Source organism: Triticum dicoccoides, chromosome 1A (assembly GCF_002162155.2).
Source record: "Triticum dicoccoides isolate Atlit2015 ecotype Zavitan chromosome 1A, WEW_v2.0, whole genome shotgun sequence".
NCBI classification, from domain to species: domain Eukaryota; kingdom Viridiplantae; phylum Streptophyta; class Magnoliopsida; order Poales; family Poaceae; genus Triticum; species Triticum dicoccoides.
The window spans coordinates 393,262,021-393,273,422 of NC_041380.1; positions in this window are offsets into that span (position 1 = coordinate 393,262,021).

Genomic DNA, 11,402 nt, shown 5'->3' on the forward strand with positions numbered 1-11,402 from the left:
ATCATAAAGAGGTTTTGGAAGTTTAAGTCTATGATGAATCGGGGACTCCGAGCGCTCCTCACACAGAGTGGTTCGAATCTGACTTGATCAAATTTTGTGATGCAACATGAATAGAGTTTGAGACGAGAAAAGCATAGATAGCTAGAGGAGGTTCTTATTCATTCTTGTCCATCCACTTGGCAAAAGAAGATAAAACTGAACAATCAAAACAACAAGTGGATGTCCTTGAATGAGTAAAATATGCAACCAACATGCTCACACAATAAGATGGCAAATGAAATATGTGACAAGGCATGCACAACCAATTCTAGCATCTATCAAGCAATTTGCGATGACTAGGTCATCTATATATGAGTATATTGACTTAGGAGCCAAGTGAGAACACTTGATCATAGGTCATACTCATCGTTTAAGCTCAAGTGGGGTTACCACTTTTACATAAAGCATTGTTCTGTTCACATCTTTAGAGTTGCTTTAGCTCAAGTCTTCGAGTAAAGCTCCCCCTAGATGTGATATCCCCCCTAAGAGGGATGAACTAACCTTGGGTTTTGTCGATGATGACTTCATGTAGATATTGAAGATGTGGATGCTTAATGTTGATGTAGATCTCTTGGAGCTATCCATTTGAGTGAATTGCACTTTCAATACCTACATGGGTTAGTCCCACAAGGAACAAACAAGGATATCCATAGACATAGAGTGATGCACACAAAAGATGATGTCCATGAAAACTTTTAGGTTACCTTGTCCCTTGTCTTACCAACAAGAGGGTTTGTGACTCCTTGAATTAGTGCAAGATGTGGAAGTTGATTGCACTTGTTCTTGCCAAAATGATAAGAGTGAAGTATGTTGGCAGAGTCACCCTCAAGAACTCTCTAGTTCTTCTTCTTTTGGATCAACATCATCTTGATGGGAATCCTTGGAGTTGTAGTCGTACTTGATGAAGTGGAACTTGAAGTAGTCTTGGGAATCCACTTGACTAAGGTCTTAGGAGCTTCTTCAAATGCATCAATTTCCTCTTGAAGCTTGTCCTTGCCTTTTTGCTCGTAGTCTTGTGGTGGAAGATCATCTTGAGCTTGTGTCCCCTTGAAAGAAGCATCATACTTCTCTTGTTGAGGGACAAACTTTGTCTTGGGGTATTGATCTTCTTCCCACTCAACTCCATTGGCATTGAACTTTCGTTCAAAACCAACACCTTGATTCTTCCGGTGCATTCCTTGCTTGCGCACAATTTCCTCGAATTGCTTACTCCCGGCAAGGCTTTTGTACACTCCTTTCTCTATAATTCCCTTCAATAAACTATTTTCTTGCTCAAGTGTAACTTGGCTAAGAGAATCATTAGTGGAATCAAGAGAACTACTAGAAGCAACAATATTGGATTTAACATGATCATTGTTACTGCTAGAGGAAGAATCTTTCTTGTTACTAGACTTGACTTGAGGCATGTAAGTAGATAAGAGTAAACGCTTGGCAATGTAAGAAGAAATTTTCTTGCAGAGATCATCATTGATTGCCTTTAAGAACTCATGCTCTTGCTTAAGATTGAGCTTTTCAAAGCGTAATTTTTCATGAGCTCTTAAAAGTTCTCGATGATCTTCGAAGATAGTGTCATGAGCTAACTTAAGAGTTTTTAGTTCTTTAGTTAGAGCCTCAATCTTCTCCTTATCATTGTCATTCATTTTATCTTGATTAGCATGATTAATTGGTCTTTCATCATAGTATTCATCACTAGAGTTGTCAACAAGCAAATCATCACCTAACAAGTCATCTTCATCACTATTGAAATCAACATACTCGGGGTGTGTTACCTTAGGACCTTTGGCCATGAAGCATCTTCCAATTCCTTCATTTGGTGAGTCAAATATGTCGTAGGAGTTGGTTGACACAAGTGCTAGACCGGCAACACCTTCATCTTGAGTATCTTCGGAGTCGGAGTGATAACTTCTCTCGGAGTGGCTGTCGGAGTCGGAGCCGGATACCCATTCACCAACATGAGCTTGATGTCTTCGTCTTGTCTAGCTCCTTGATGATTTTTCCTTCCTTTCCGAATCCTTGCTTCTCCGTGAGTATCTTCGTTCATAACGATCATCTCTACTCCTTCTCTCTCTTGGTGGTGATTCTTTGCTTCTTCTTCTTGGAGAATCTTCTCTTCTCTTGTAGGGAGCCGTACACTCATTGGAATAGTGTCCAGGTCTTCCACAATTGTAGCAGTTTCGCTCTCGACTAGAAGATCTTTTGTCATTGTAGGACCTTGACTTGAAGCTTCTATCTTTGCTTCTACTCTTGTAGAACTTGTTGAAGTTCTTCACCATTAAGCTCAATTCTTCATTGAAGTCTTGTTTCTCACTTGATGATGTAGGGGCTTCACATGAGGCTTTATAGGCACCACTTGATTTGTTGTGAAGTTCCTCTTTATCCTTAAGTGACATCTCATGAGCAACAATTCTTCCAATCACCTCCGTTGGCTTGAGATCTTTGTAATTTGGCATCTTTTGGATCAATGTGCACACGGTATCATATTTTCCATCCAAGGCTCTTAGAATCTTCTTGATGATGAATCTATCGGTCATCTCTTCACTTCCTAAGCCGGCAATCTCATTTGTGATGAGAGCAAGCCTAGAGTACATTTCAGCGGCACCTTCACCATCCTTCATCTTGAACTTGTCAAGTTGGCTTTGAAGCACATCCAACTTGGATTCCTTGATGGAGTCGGTACCTTCGTGCATATCAATCAAAGTGTCCCAAATTTCCTTAGCATTCTCAAGACGGCTGATTTTGTTGAATTCTTCGGGGAACAATCTGTTGAAGAGAATATCACAAGCTTGAGCATTGTATTGCAACATCTTCAACTCATCCGCGGTAGCTTCACGATTTGGTTCTCTCCCATCAAAGAAGTCACCTTGCAAACCAACACACACAATAGTCCAAACGGTGGGGTTATGTCCAAGAATATGCATTTTCATTTTATGCTTCCAACTAGCAAAATTAGTACCATCAAAGTAAGGACCTCTACGGTGATAATTTCCCTCGCTAGACGCCATACTCTCCTAGGTTGTGAAACCAAGGCTATGACCACCAAAAGCTATGGAGATCAAGCAAATGGAGACCAAAGCTCTGATACCACTTGTAGGATCGAAAGTATGTCTAGAGGGGGGTGATTAGACTACTTGACCAAATAAAAACTTAACCTTTTCCCAATTTTAGTTCTTGGCAGATTTTAGCTATTTTGGGACAAGTCAAGCAATCATCACACAATTCAAGCAAGCATGCAAAGAGTATATTGGCAGCGGAAAGTAAAGCATGCAACTTGCAAGAATGTAAAGGGAAGGGTCTGGAGAATTCAAACGCTATTGGAGACACGGATGTTTTTCCCGTGGTTCGGATAGGTGGTGCTATCCTACATCCACGTTGATGGAGACTTCAAGCCACGAAGGGTAACTGTTGCGCGAGTCCACACAGGGCTCCACCCAAGGGTAACGGTTGCGCGAGTCCACACAGGGCTCCACCCACGAAGGGTCCACGAAGAAGCAACCACCCACAAAGGGTCCACGAAGAAGCAACCTTGTCTATCCCACCATGGCCATCGCCCACACAGGACTTGCCTCACTAGCGGTAGATCTTCACGAAGTAGGCGATCTCCTTGCCCTTACAAACTCCTTGGTTCAACTCCACAATCTTGTCGGAGGCTCCCAAGTGACACCTAGCCAATCTAGGAGACACCACTCTCCAAGAAGTAACAAATGGTGTGTAGGTAATGAACTCCTTGCTCTTGTGCTTCAAATGATAGTCTCCCCAACACTCAACTCTCTCTCATAGGATTTGGATTTGGTGGAAAGAAGGTTTGAGTGGAAAGCAACTTGGGAAGGCTAGAGATCAAGATTCATATGGTAGGAATGGAATATCTTGGTCTCAACACATGAGTAGGTGGTTCTCTCTCAGAACATATGAGTTGGAATGGTGTGTGTGTTCTGATGGCTCTCTCATCGAATGAGGAGGAGGTGGAGGGGTATATATAGCCTCCACACAAAATCCAACCGTTACACAGTTTTCCAATCTCGGTGGGACCGAATCAATAAACTCGGTCGGACCGAAAAGGTAAACCTAGTGACCGTTAGTGATTTTCGGTGGGACTGACATGCAACTCGGTAGGACCGATATGGTTAGGGTTTGGGCATAACGTAATCTCGGTGAGACCGATTACACAAACTCGGTGAGACCGAATTTGGTAATTAGCTAGCCAGAGAGTTGGTCAGGCAAACTCGGTGGGACCGATTTGCTCTTTCGGTGAGACCGAGTGGAACTCGGTGAGACCGAAAAGTTACAGAGGGGAAACACTGAGTTTACATTGCAATCTCGGTGGGACCGATTCGCTCTTTCGGTGAGACCGAAAAGTTACGAAAGGGAAACAGAGAGTTTGCAACCCCATCTCGGTGAGACCGAGATCCTTATCGGTAGAACCGAATTGCTAGGGTTTGGCAGTGGCTTATGACAAATGAAACTCGGTGGCGCCAGATAGGAAGAATCGGTAGGACCGAGTTTGGCTTAGGGTTTAGGTCATATGTGGAAGTGGGAAAGTAGCTGAGGGTTTTGGAGCATATCACTAAGCACATGAAGCAAGAGGCTCATTAAGCAACACCTCATACCTCCTTAATAGTATTGGCTTTTCCTAAAGACTCAATGTGATCTTGGATCACTAAAATATAAAATGAAGAGTCTTGAGCTTTTGAGCTTGAGCCAATCCTTTGTCCTTAGCATTTTGAGGGTTCCACTTTCACATCCATGCCATGCCAATCATTGAGCTTTCCTGAAATAATCATCTTGGAATAGCATTAGCTCAATGAGCTATATGTTGTTATGAATTACCAAAACCACCTAGGGATAGTTGCACTTTCAATCGGTCCCTTACGGAATAACGCATAAACTGGGGTTTAAGCTTCTGTCACTCTCGCAACCCATCATCTAATTGCTACTCCACAATGCATTCCCTTAGGCCCAAATATGGTTAAGTGTCATGTAGTCGACGTTCACATGACACCAGTAAGGGAATCACAACATACATACTATCAAAATATCAAACACATATCAAGTTCACATGATTACTTTCAACATGATTTCTCCCGTGACCTCAAGAACAAAAGTAACTACTCACAAATGATAATCATGCTCAAGATCAGAGGGGTATTAAAGAGCATATTGGATCTGAACATATAATCTTTGACCAAATAAACCATATATATAGTAATCAACTACAAGATGTAATCAACACTACTAGTCACCCACAACCACCAATCTATAGTTCCGATAACAAGATTGACCACAAGAGATGAACTAGGGTTTCAGATGAGATGGTACAGTTGAAGATGTTGATGGAGATTTCCCTCCCCAAGATGGGAGAGTTGTTGGTGATGATGATGACGATGATTTCCCCCTCCGTGAGGGAAGTTCCCCGGGCAGAATCGCTCCGCCGGAGGGCAAAAGTGCTCCTGTCCAAGTTCCGCCTCGAGACGGCGGCGCTCCATCCCGAAAGTCCTCTCCTTATTTGTTTTCTAGGTCAAAATGACTTATATACCATAAGATGGGCACCGGAGGTGGGCATAGGTGAGCACAACCCACCAGGGTGCGCCTGGGCTCCCTGGTGCGCCCAGGTGGGTTGTGCCCACCTGGTGGGCCCCCTCTGGTAGTTATTTGCTCCAATATGCATCATATATTTGATAAAAAAAATCTTCGTGAAGTTTCAGCTTGTTTGGAGTTGTGTAGAATAGGTGGCCCGATGTAGCTTTTCCAGGTCCAGATTTCCAGCTGTTGGAATTCTCCCTATTTGTGTATACCTTGCATATTATGAGAGAAAAGGCATTAGAACTACTCCAAAAAGCATTATTATGGATAAAACATCATAAACAACAGTAAGAAAACATGATGCAAAATGGACGTATCAACTCCCCCAAACTTAGACCTCGCTTGTCCTCTAGCGAAAACCAAAATCGAAAAACATGTCCACATGCTTAGAGAGAGAGAGGTGTCGATAAAAACAAAATACGGACATGGAAGCATCATGTTCATTATTATAACAGCAACAAACTTAAACATAAGACTCTTATCATAGAACTTTTATCATAGACTTCTCATGAATAAGTGATAATTCATCACACTATTGAAGTATAAAGCAAAAACTCTATTAGAAGCCAACAAACTATGTTCTTAGTCAACTTTGCAATTACAATTCATCATCTTTTCAGGAAGGGTCACGTATCGGAGCCTTTAGGCAAGTCCACATACTCAATCATCATATAGTCTTCTATGATTGATAACACTCACCGCGTACACATGAGAAAAATGTTTCAACCGGACACATAGAAAGATAGGGGCTTATAGTATTGCCTCCCAACGTATTCACCTCAAGGGTAATGTCAACAATAGTAACTCATGCTATCTATATTCAGCTGGACATATGTGCCCAGATCTTTCCTCACCACATGATGCTTGCCAAAGGAGAAAAATAAAAAGGAATAGAAGGAAAACTTTGACTCTTTGCATAAAAGTAAATACATAAAGTAAAAGATAGGCCCTTCGCAGAGGGAAGCAGAGGTTGTCATGCGCTTAATTTTTTGTATGCTCAACCCCTTAGTGCAAAAGAACGCCATGTTACATTGCCCCTTGTGATAGCGACCTTTATTATGCAGTCTGTTGCTTTTATTCTTCACCATCACAAGTTCGTGCAACACTCAATTTTCTCTTACACTAAATGATCTCACACTTTTAGAAGCAATTTTTATTGCCTTTTTTGCACCGATGACAACTTACTTGAGGGATCTTGCTCAATCCCCGGGTAGGTATGGTGGACACTTGAAAATAAGATTTGGGTTTAAGGGTTTTTGGATGCACAAATAGTATCTCTACTTAGTGCGAAATTTTTGGCTAGCAAAGATAGGGGCAAGCACCACATGTTGAAGGATCCATGACAATATGACTTTTATGTGAATATAAACAAACATAAACCATTAAGTTGTCTTCCTTGTCCAACGCCAACGATTTTGGCATATAATATTTTGATGAGGGCTCACAATCACAAAAGATTTCTAGGATAGTATATTTATATGTGAATCTTCTCTTCCCTTATTAATTCTTTCATGAGTTTCATCATTGCCTAATGCTATATTTGTCACTTTCTAATAAATTTTTCTACTTATACTTTTCCTTATGTGGTGTCATCACCAACCATAAGATTAGTATATGATCTTTTTGATTTATTTCCTTTCTTTTTATTTATTTCCTTTCTCTTTTACTTTTATTTGCAACATGAAAGTAAAGAAAGCAAAAGCTCAAACTAACTTTATTATATATCTTGCACATGATTACAAGGATACATCACGAAGCAAACTCTCGAAAAGAAGGAGTGAACTAAACTTTTATTCATCTAAAGCAAATGATCGAACTAAAATAAGTGGGATGATATGATACCGGGGCACCTCCCCCAACCTTGGCGGAAGCCAAAGGGAGTGCCCATACCCAATACTCAATTCTCTTTTGGTGATGAAGAAGAAGGTAGTGGTGATGAAGTGGTAGTTTCCAATATAACCATGAGTAGATCCTTCAAGCCATGGATCTCCCGAAGGGCTTGATGAATTACCTCACCGTTTTTCTTCACTTATGGCATTATGTGTTTATTTTCCGGGCCCCAAGGGTTTATCCTTGCACTGTTTTCCCTTGGGAAAGATATGTCCCAATTGTACGGTTTGTGCCGACGAGGAGTATTCTCGAACCCATAGTTATGAATCAAATTGCGAAAATTGTTATGATGTAACCTGTGTAAAGGCCTTCTTGGTGGGGTTTCTTCTTGCACTTTGAGGCTCTCTTGATTATTTGATGGTATCATAGCTTGATGAAGATTCAGATGAGTGGAGATGCTAGCCAATGTCCCTCTCCCGGAAGCCGGAGAGTGAACCCCAAAAGGATTTTCCTCCTCTTCTTCCATAGCAACTTCTTCAGCTTCCTCTCTCCTTAGATCCTCCTGAAATACCTCTCCATCTTCTTCTCCATTGTTGGAGGGTGAGGAAGACATGATGCCTGGCTCAACAGATCTGACCGAAAATGGCAAGAAAATAGAACAGAGGATTTCTTTGTGATACGGTGGTTAACAGGTTCAGGAAGTATATATAGATTTTTTTATCTTGGGGGACAAGCAAACAAAAGAAAAACAGAGTCCGGAAGGTGTCCTAGGTGGGCACTACCCACCTCCCTGGTGTCTTGTGCCCACCATGGTACGCTTCCCGGTAGTTTATTATTTTCCTATTTTCCTAAATATTCCAAAACTAACAAAAAATATTTTTGCGGATTTTTTGGAGTCTGTTTACTTACCGTATCACGTACCTTATTATTTTCACGATTCTAGAGTGTTCCGGAAGGACTATTTTATGTGTTCTTCCGGTGTCAAAGTTTGGATAATATTACTTTCAACATTAATGGGCGTACCTGAGATATAATGTTTTATTCATTGCCCATTGATAACCTTCGGGTTAGTACCTTCGACATCATTTATTTTGATGGCTCCAGACCGATATACCTCCTCGATAGCGTAGGGGCCTTCCCATTTTGAGAGGAGTTTTCCCGCAAACAATCTGAAATGAGAGTTGTACAAAAGAGCATATTCTCCGACTTTAAAATCACACTTTTGGATTCTTTTGTCATGCCATCTTTTAACTTTTTCTTTGAATAATTTTGCATTTTCATAAGCATGGGTTCTCCATTCATCTAATGAGCTAATATCAAATAACCTCTTTTCACCAGCAAGTTTGAAATCATAATTGAGTTCTTTGATTGCCCAATATGCTTTATGTTCTAACTCAAGCGGCAAATGACAAGCTTTTCCATAAACCATTTTATAAGGAGACATACCCATAGGATTTTTATATGCTGTTCTATAAGCCCAAGGTGCATCATCTAATTTCTTAGACCAATTCTTCCTGGACCTATTAATAGTATTTTGCAAAATTAATTATATTTCTCTATTGCTAAGTCCAACTTGACCACTAGACTGAGGATGATAAGATGATGCAATTCTATGGTTAACATCATACTTGGCAAGCATTTTACGGAAAGCAACATGAATAAAGTGTGAACCACCACCAGTCATTAAATATCTAGGGACTCCAAACCTTGGAAAATAACTTCATTAAGCATTTTAATAGAGGTGTTGTGATCAATACTACTAGTTGGAATAGCTTCTACCCATTTAGTAACATAATCAACAACAACCAAAATGTGTGTATACCCATTAGAGGAAGGAAAAGGTCCCATGTAGTCAAATCCCCAAACATCAAATGGTTCAACAGCAAGTGAATAGTTCATAGGCATTTCTTGATTCTTACCAATATTACCTATTCTTTGACATTCATCACAAGATAAGACGAACTTACGGGCATCCTTGAAGAGAGTAGGCCAATAAAATCCAGATTGCAATACCTTGTGAGCAGTTCTATCTCCAGCATGATGCCCTCCATAAGCTTCTGAGTGACATTTCCGTAGGATTTGTCCCTTTTATATCTTTAGGACATGGCATTTTTTCAATTGCATCAACCTTTGCTTTGTCCACTTCAATACCTCTTTAAGAAATTTTATGACCCAAGACAATGCCTTCATTAACCATAAGTGGCACTTCTCCCATTTCAAGACAAGATTTGTTTGTTCACATCTCTGCAAAACTCGATCAAGATTTCTTAAACAATCATCAAAAGACTTCCCATAAATAGAGAAGTCATCCATGAAAACCTCAAAAGTATTTTCACAAAAGTCAGAGAATATAGCAGTCATACATCTTTGAAAGGTAGTAGGTGCATTGCATAAACCAAAAGGCAGACGTCTATAAGCATAAGTTCCAAAGGGGCAAGTAAAAGTGGTCTTTTCTTGATCAGGTTGAGAAACAGGTATTTGTGAAAAACCAGAATATCCATTAAGGAAGCAAAAATGTGTGTGCTTAGACAATCTTTCAAGCATTTGATCAATAAAAGGCAGAGGGTAATGATCTTTTCTAGTTGCTTTGTTTAATTTTCTAAAATCAATTACCATTCTATAGCTTGTAATAATTCTTTGTGAAATAAGTTCATTCTTATCATTAGGAACAACAGTAATACCTCCTTTCTTAGGGACACAATGCACAGGACTTACCCATCTACTATCAGCTATAGGATAGATTATACCTGCTTCTAAAAGTTTTAAGATTTCCGTTCTTACCACTTCCTTCATTTTTGGATTTAACCGACGTTGGTGATCAACACCGGGTTTATCATCAGGTTCCATATTAATTTTGTGCTGACATAGAGTGGGACTAATTCCCTTTAAATCATCAAGAGTACATCCAATAGCAGTTCCGTGCTTCCTTAGAACTTCCAATAATCTTTCTTCTTCATGTTCTGGAAGGTTAGCACTGATAATAACATGATATATCTTCTTTTCATCAAGATAAGCATATTTCAAAGTGGTTGGAAATTGTTTTAATTCAAACACAGGATCAGCTTTAGGTGGAGGAGGACCTCCTAGAGTTTCAATAGGAAAATTGTGTTTAAGTATAAGACATTGTTCAAAGAAAATCCTATCTATTTCATTTCTTTCATGCACATGTAAATTATTTTCATGGTCTAGAAAATATTGTTCTAGAGGATCAGTAGGTGTATAGCAATAGAAGCAAGACCAATTAATTCATCTTTACTAGGCAATTCTTTTTCATGAAGCTTTCTACTAAACTTGGAAAAATTAAACTCATGAGACACATCACCAAAACTAACATCAACAGTTTGTTTCTTACAATCTATTTTAGCATTAACGGTGTTCAAGAAAGGTCTACCAAAGATAATGGGACAAAATTGATCTTGTGGAGAACCAAGAACAAGAAAATCAGTAGGGTATTTTATTTTCCCACACAAGACTTCAACATCTCTAACAATCCCAATTGGTGATATAGTGTCTCTATTAGCAAGTTTAATAGTAACATCTATGTCTTCTATCTACGCGGGTGCTATGTAATTCATAATTTCTTGATATAAGGTGTAAGGAATAGCACTCACACTAGCACCTATGTCACATAAACCATGATAACAGTGATCTCCTATTTTAACTAAGACAACATGCATGCCAACAACAGGTCTATGTTTATCTTTTTATCAGGTTTGGCAATTCTAGCAGATTCTTCACAGAAGTAAATAACATGCCCATCTACATCTTCTTCCAAGAGATCTTTAACCATAGAAATACTAGGTTCTACTTTAATTTGTTCATCGGGTTTAGGTGTTTTAATATAGCTTTTGTTAACCATAGTTGAAACTTTAGCATGTTCCTTTATCCTAACAAGGAAAGGTGGTTTCTCAATATAAGCAGAAGGAACAACGGGATCAACATTGTAAAGTATAGTT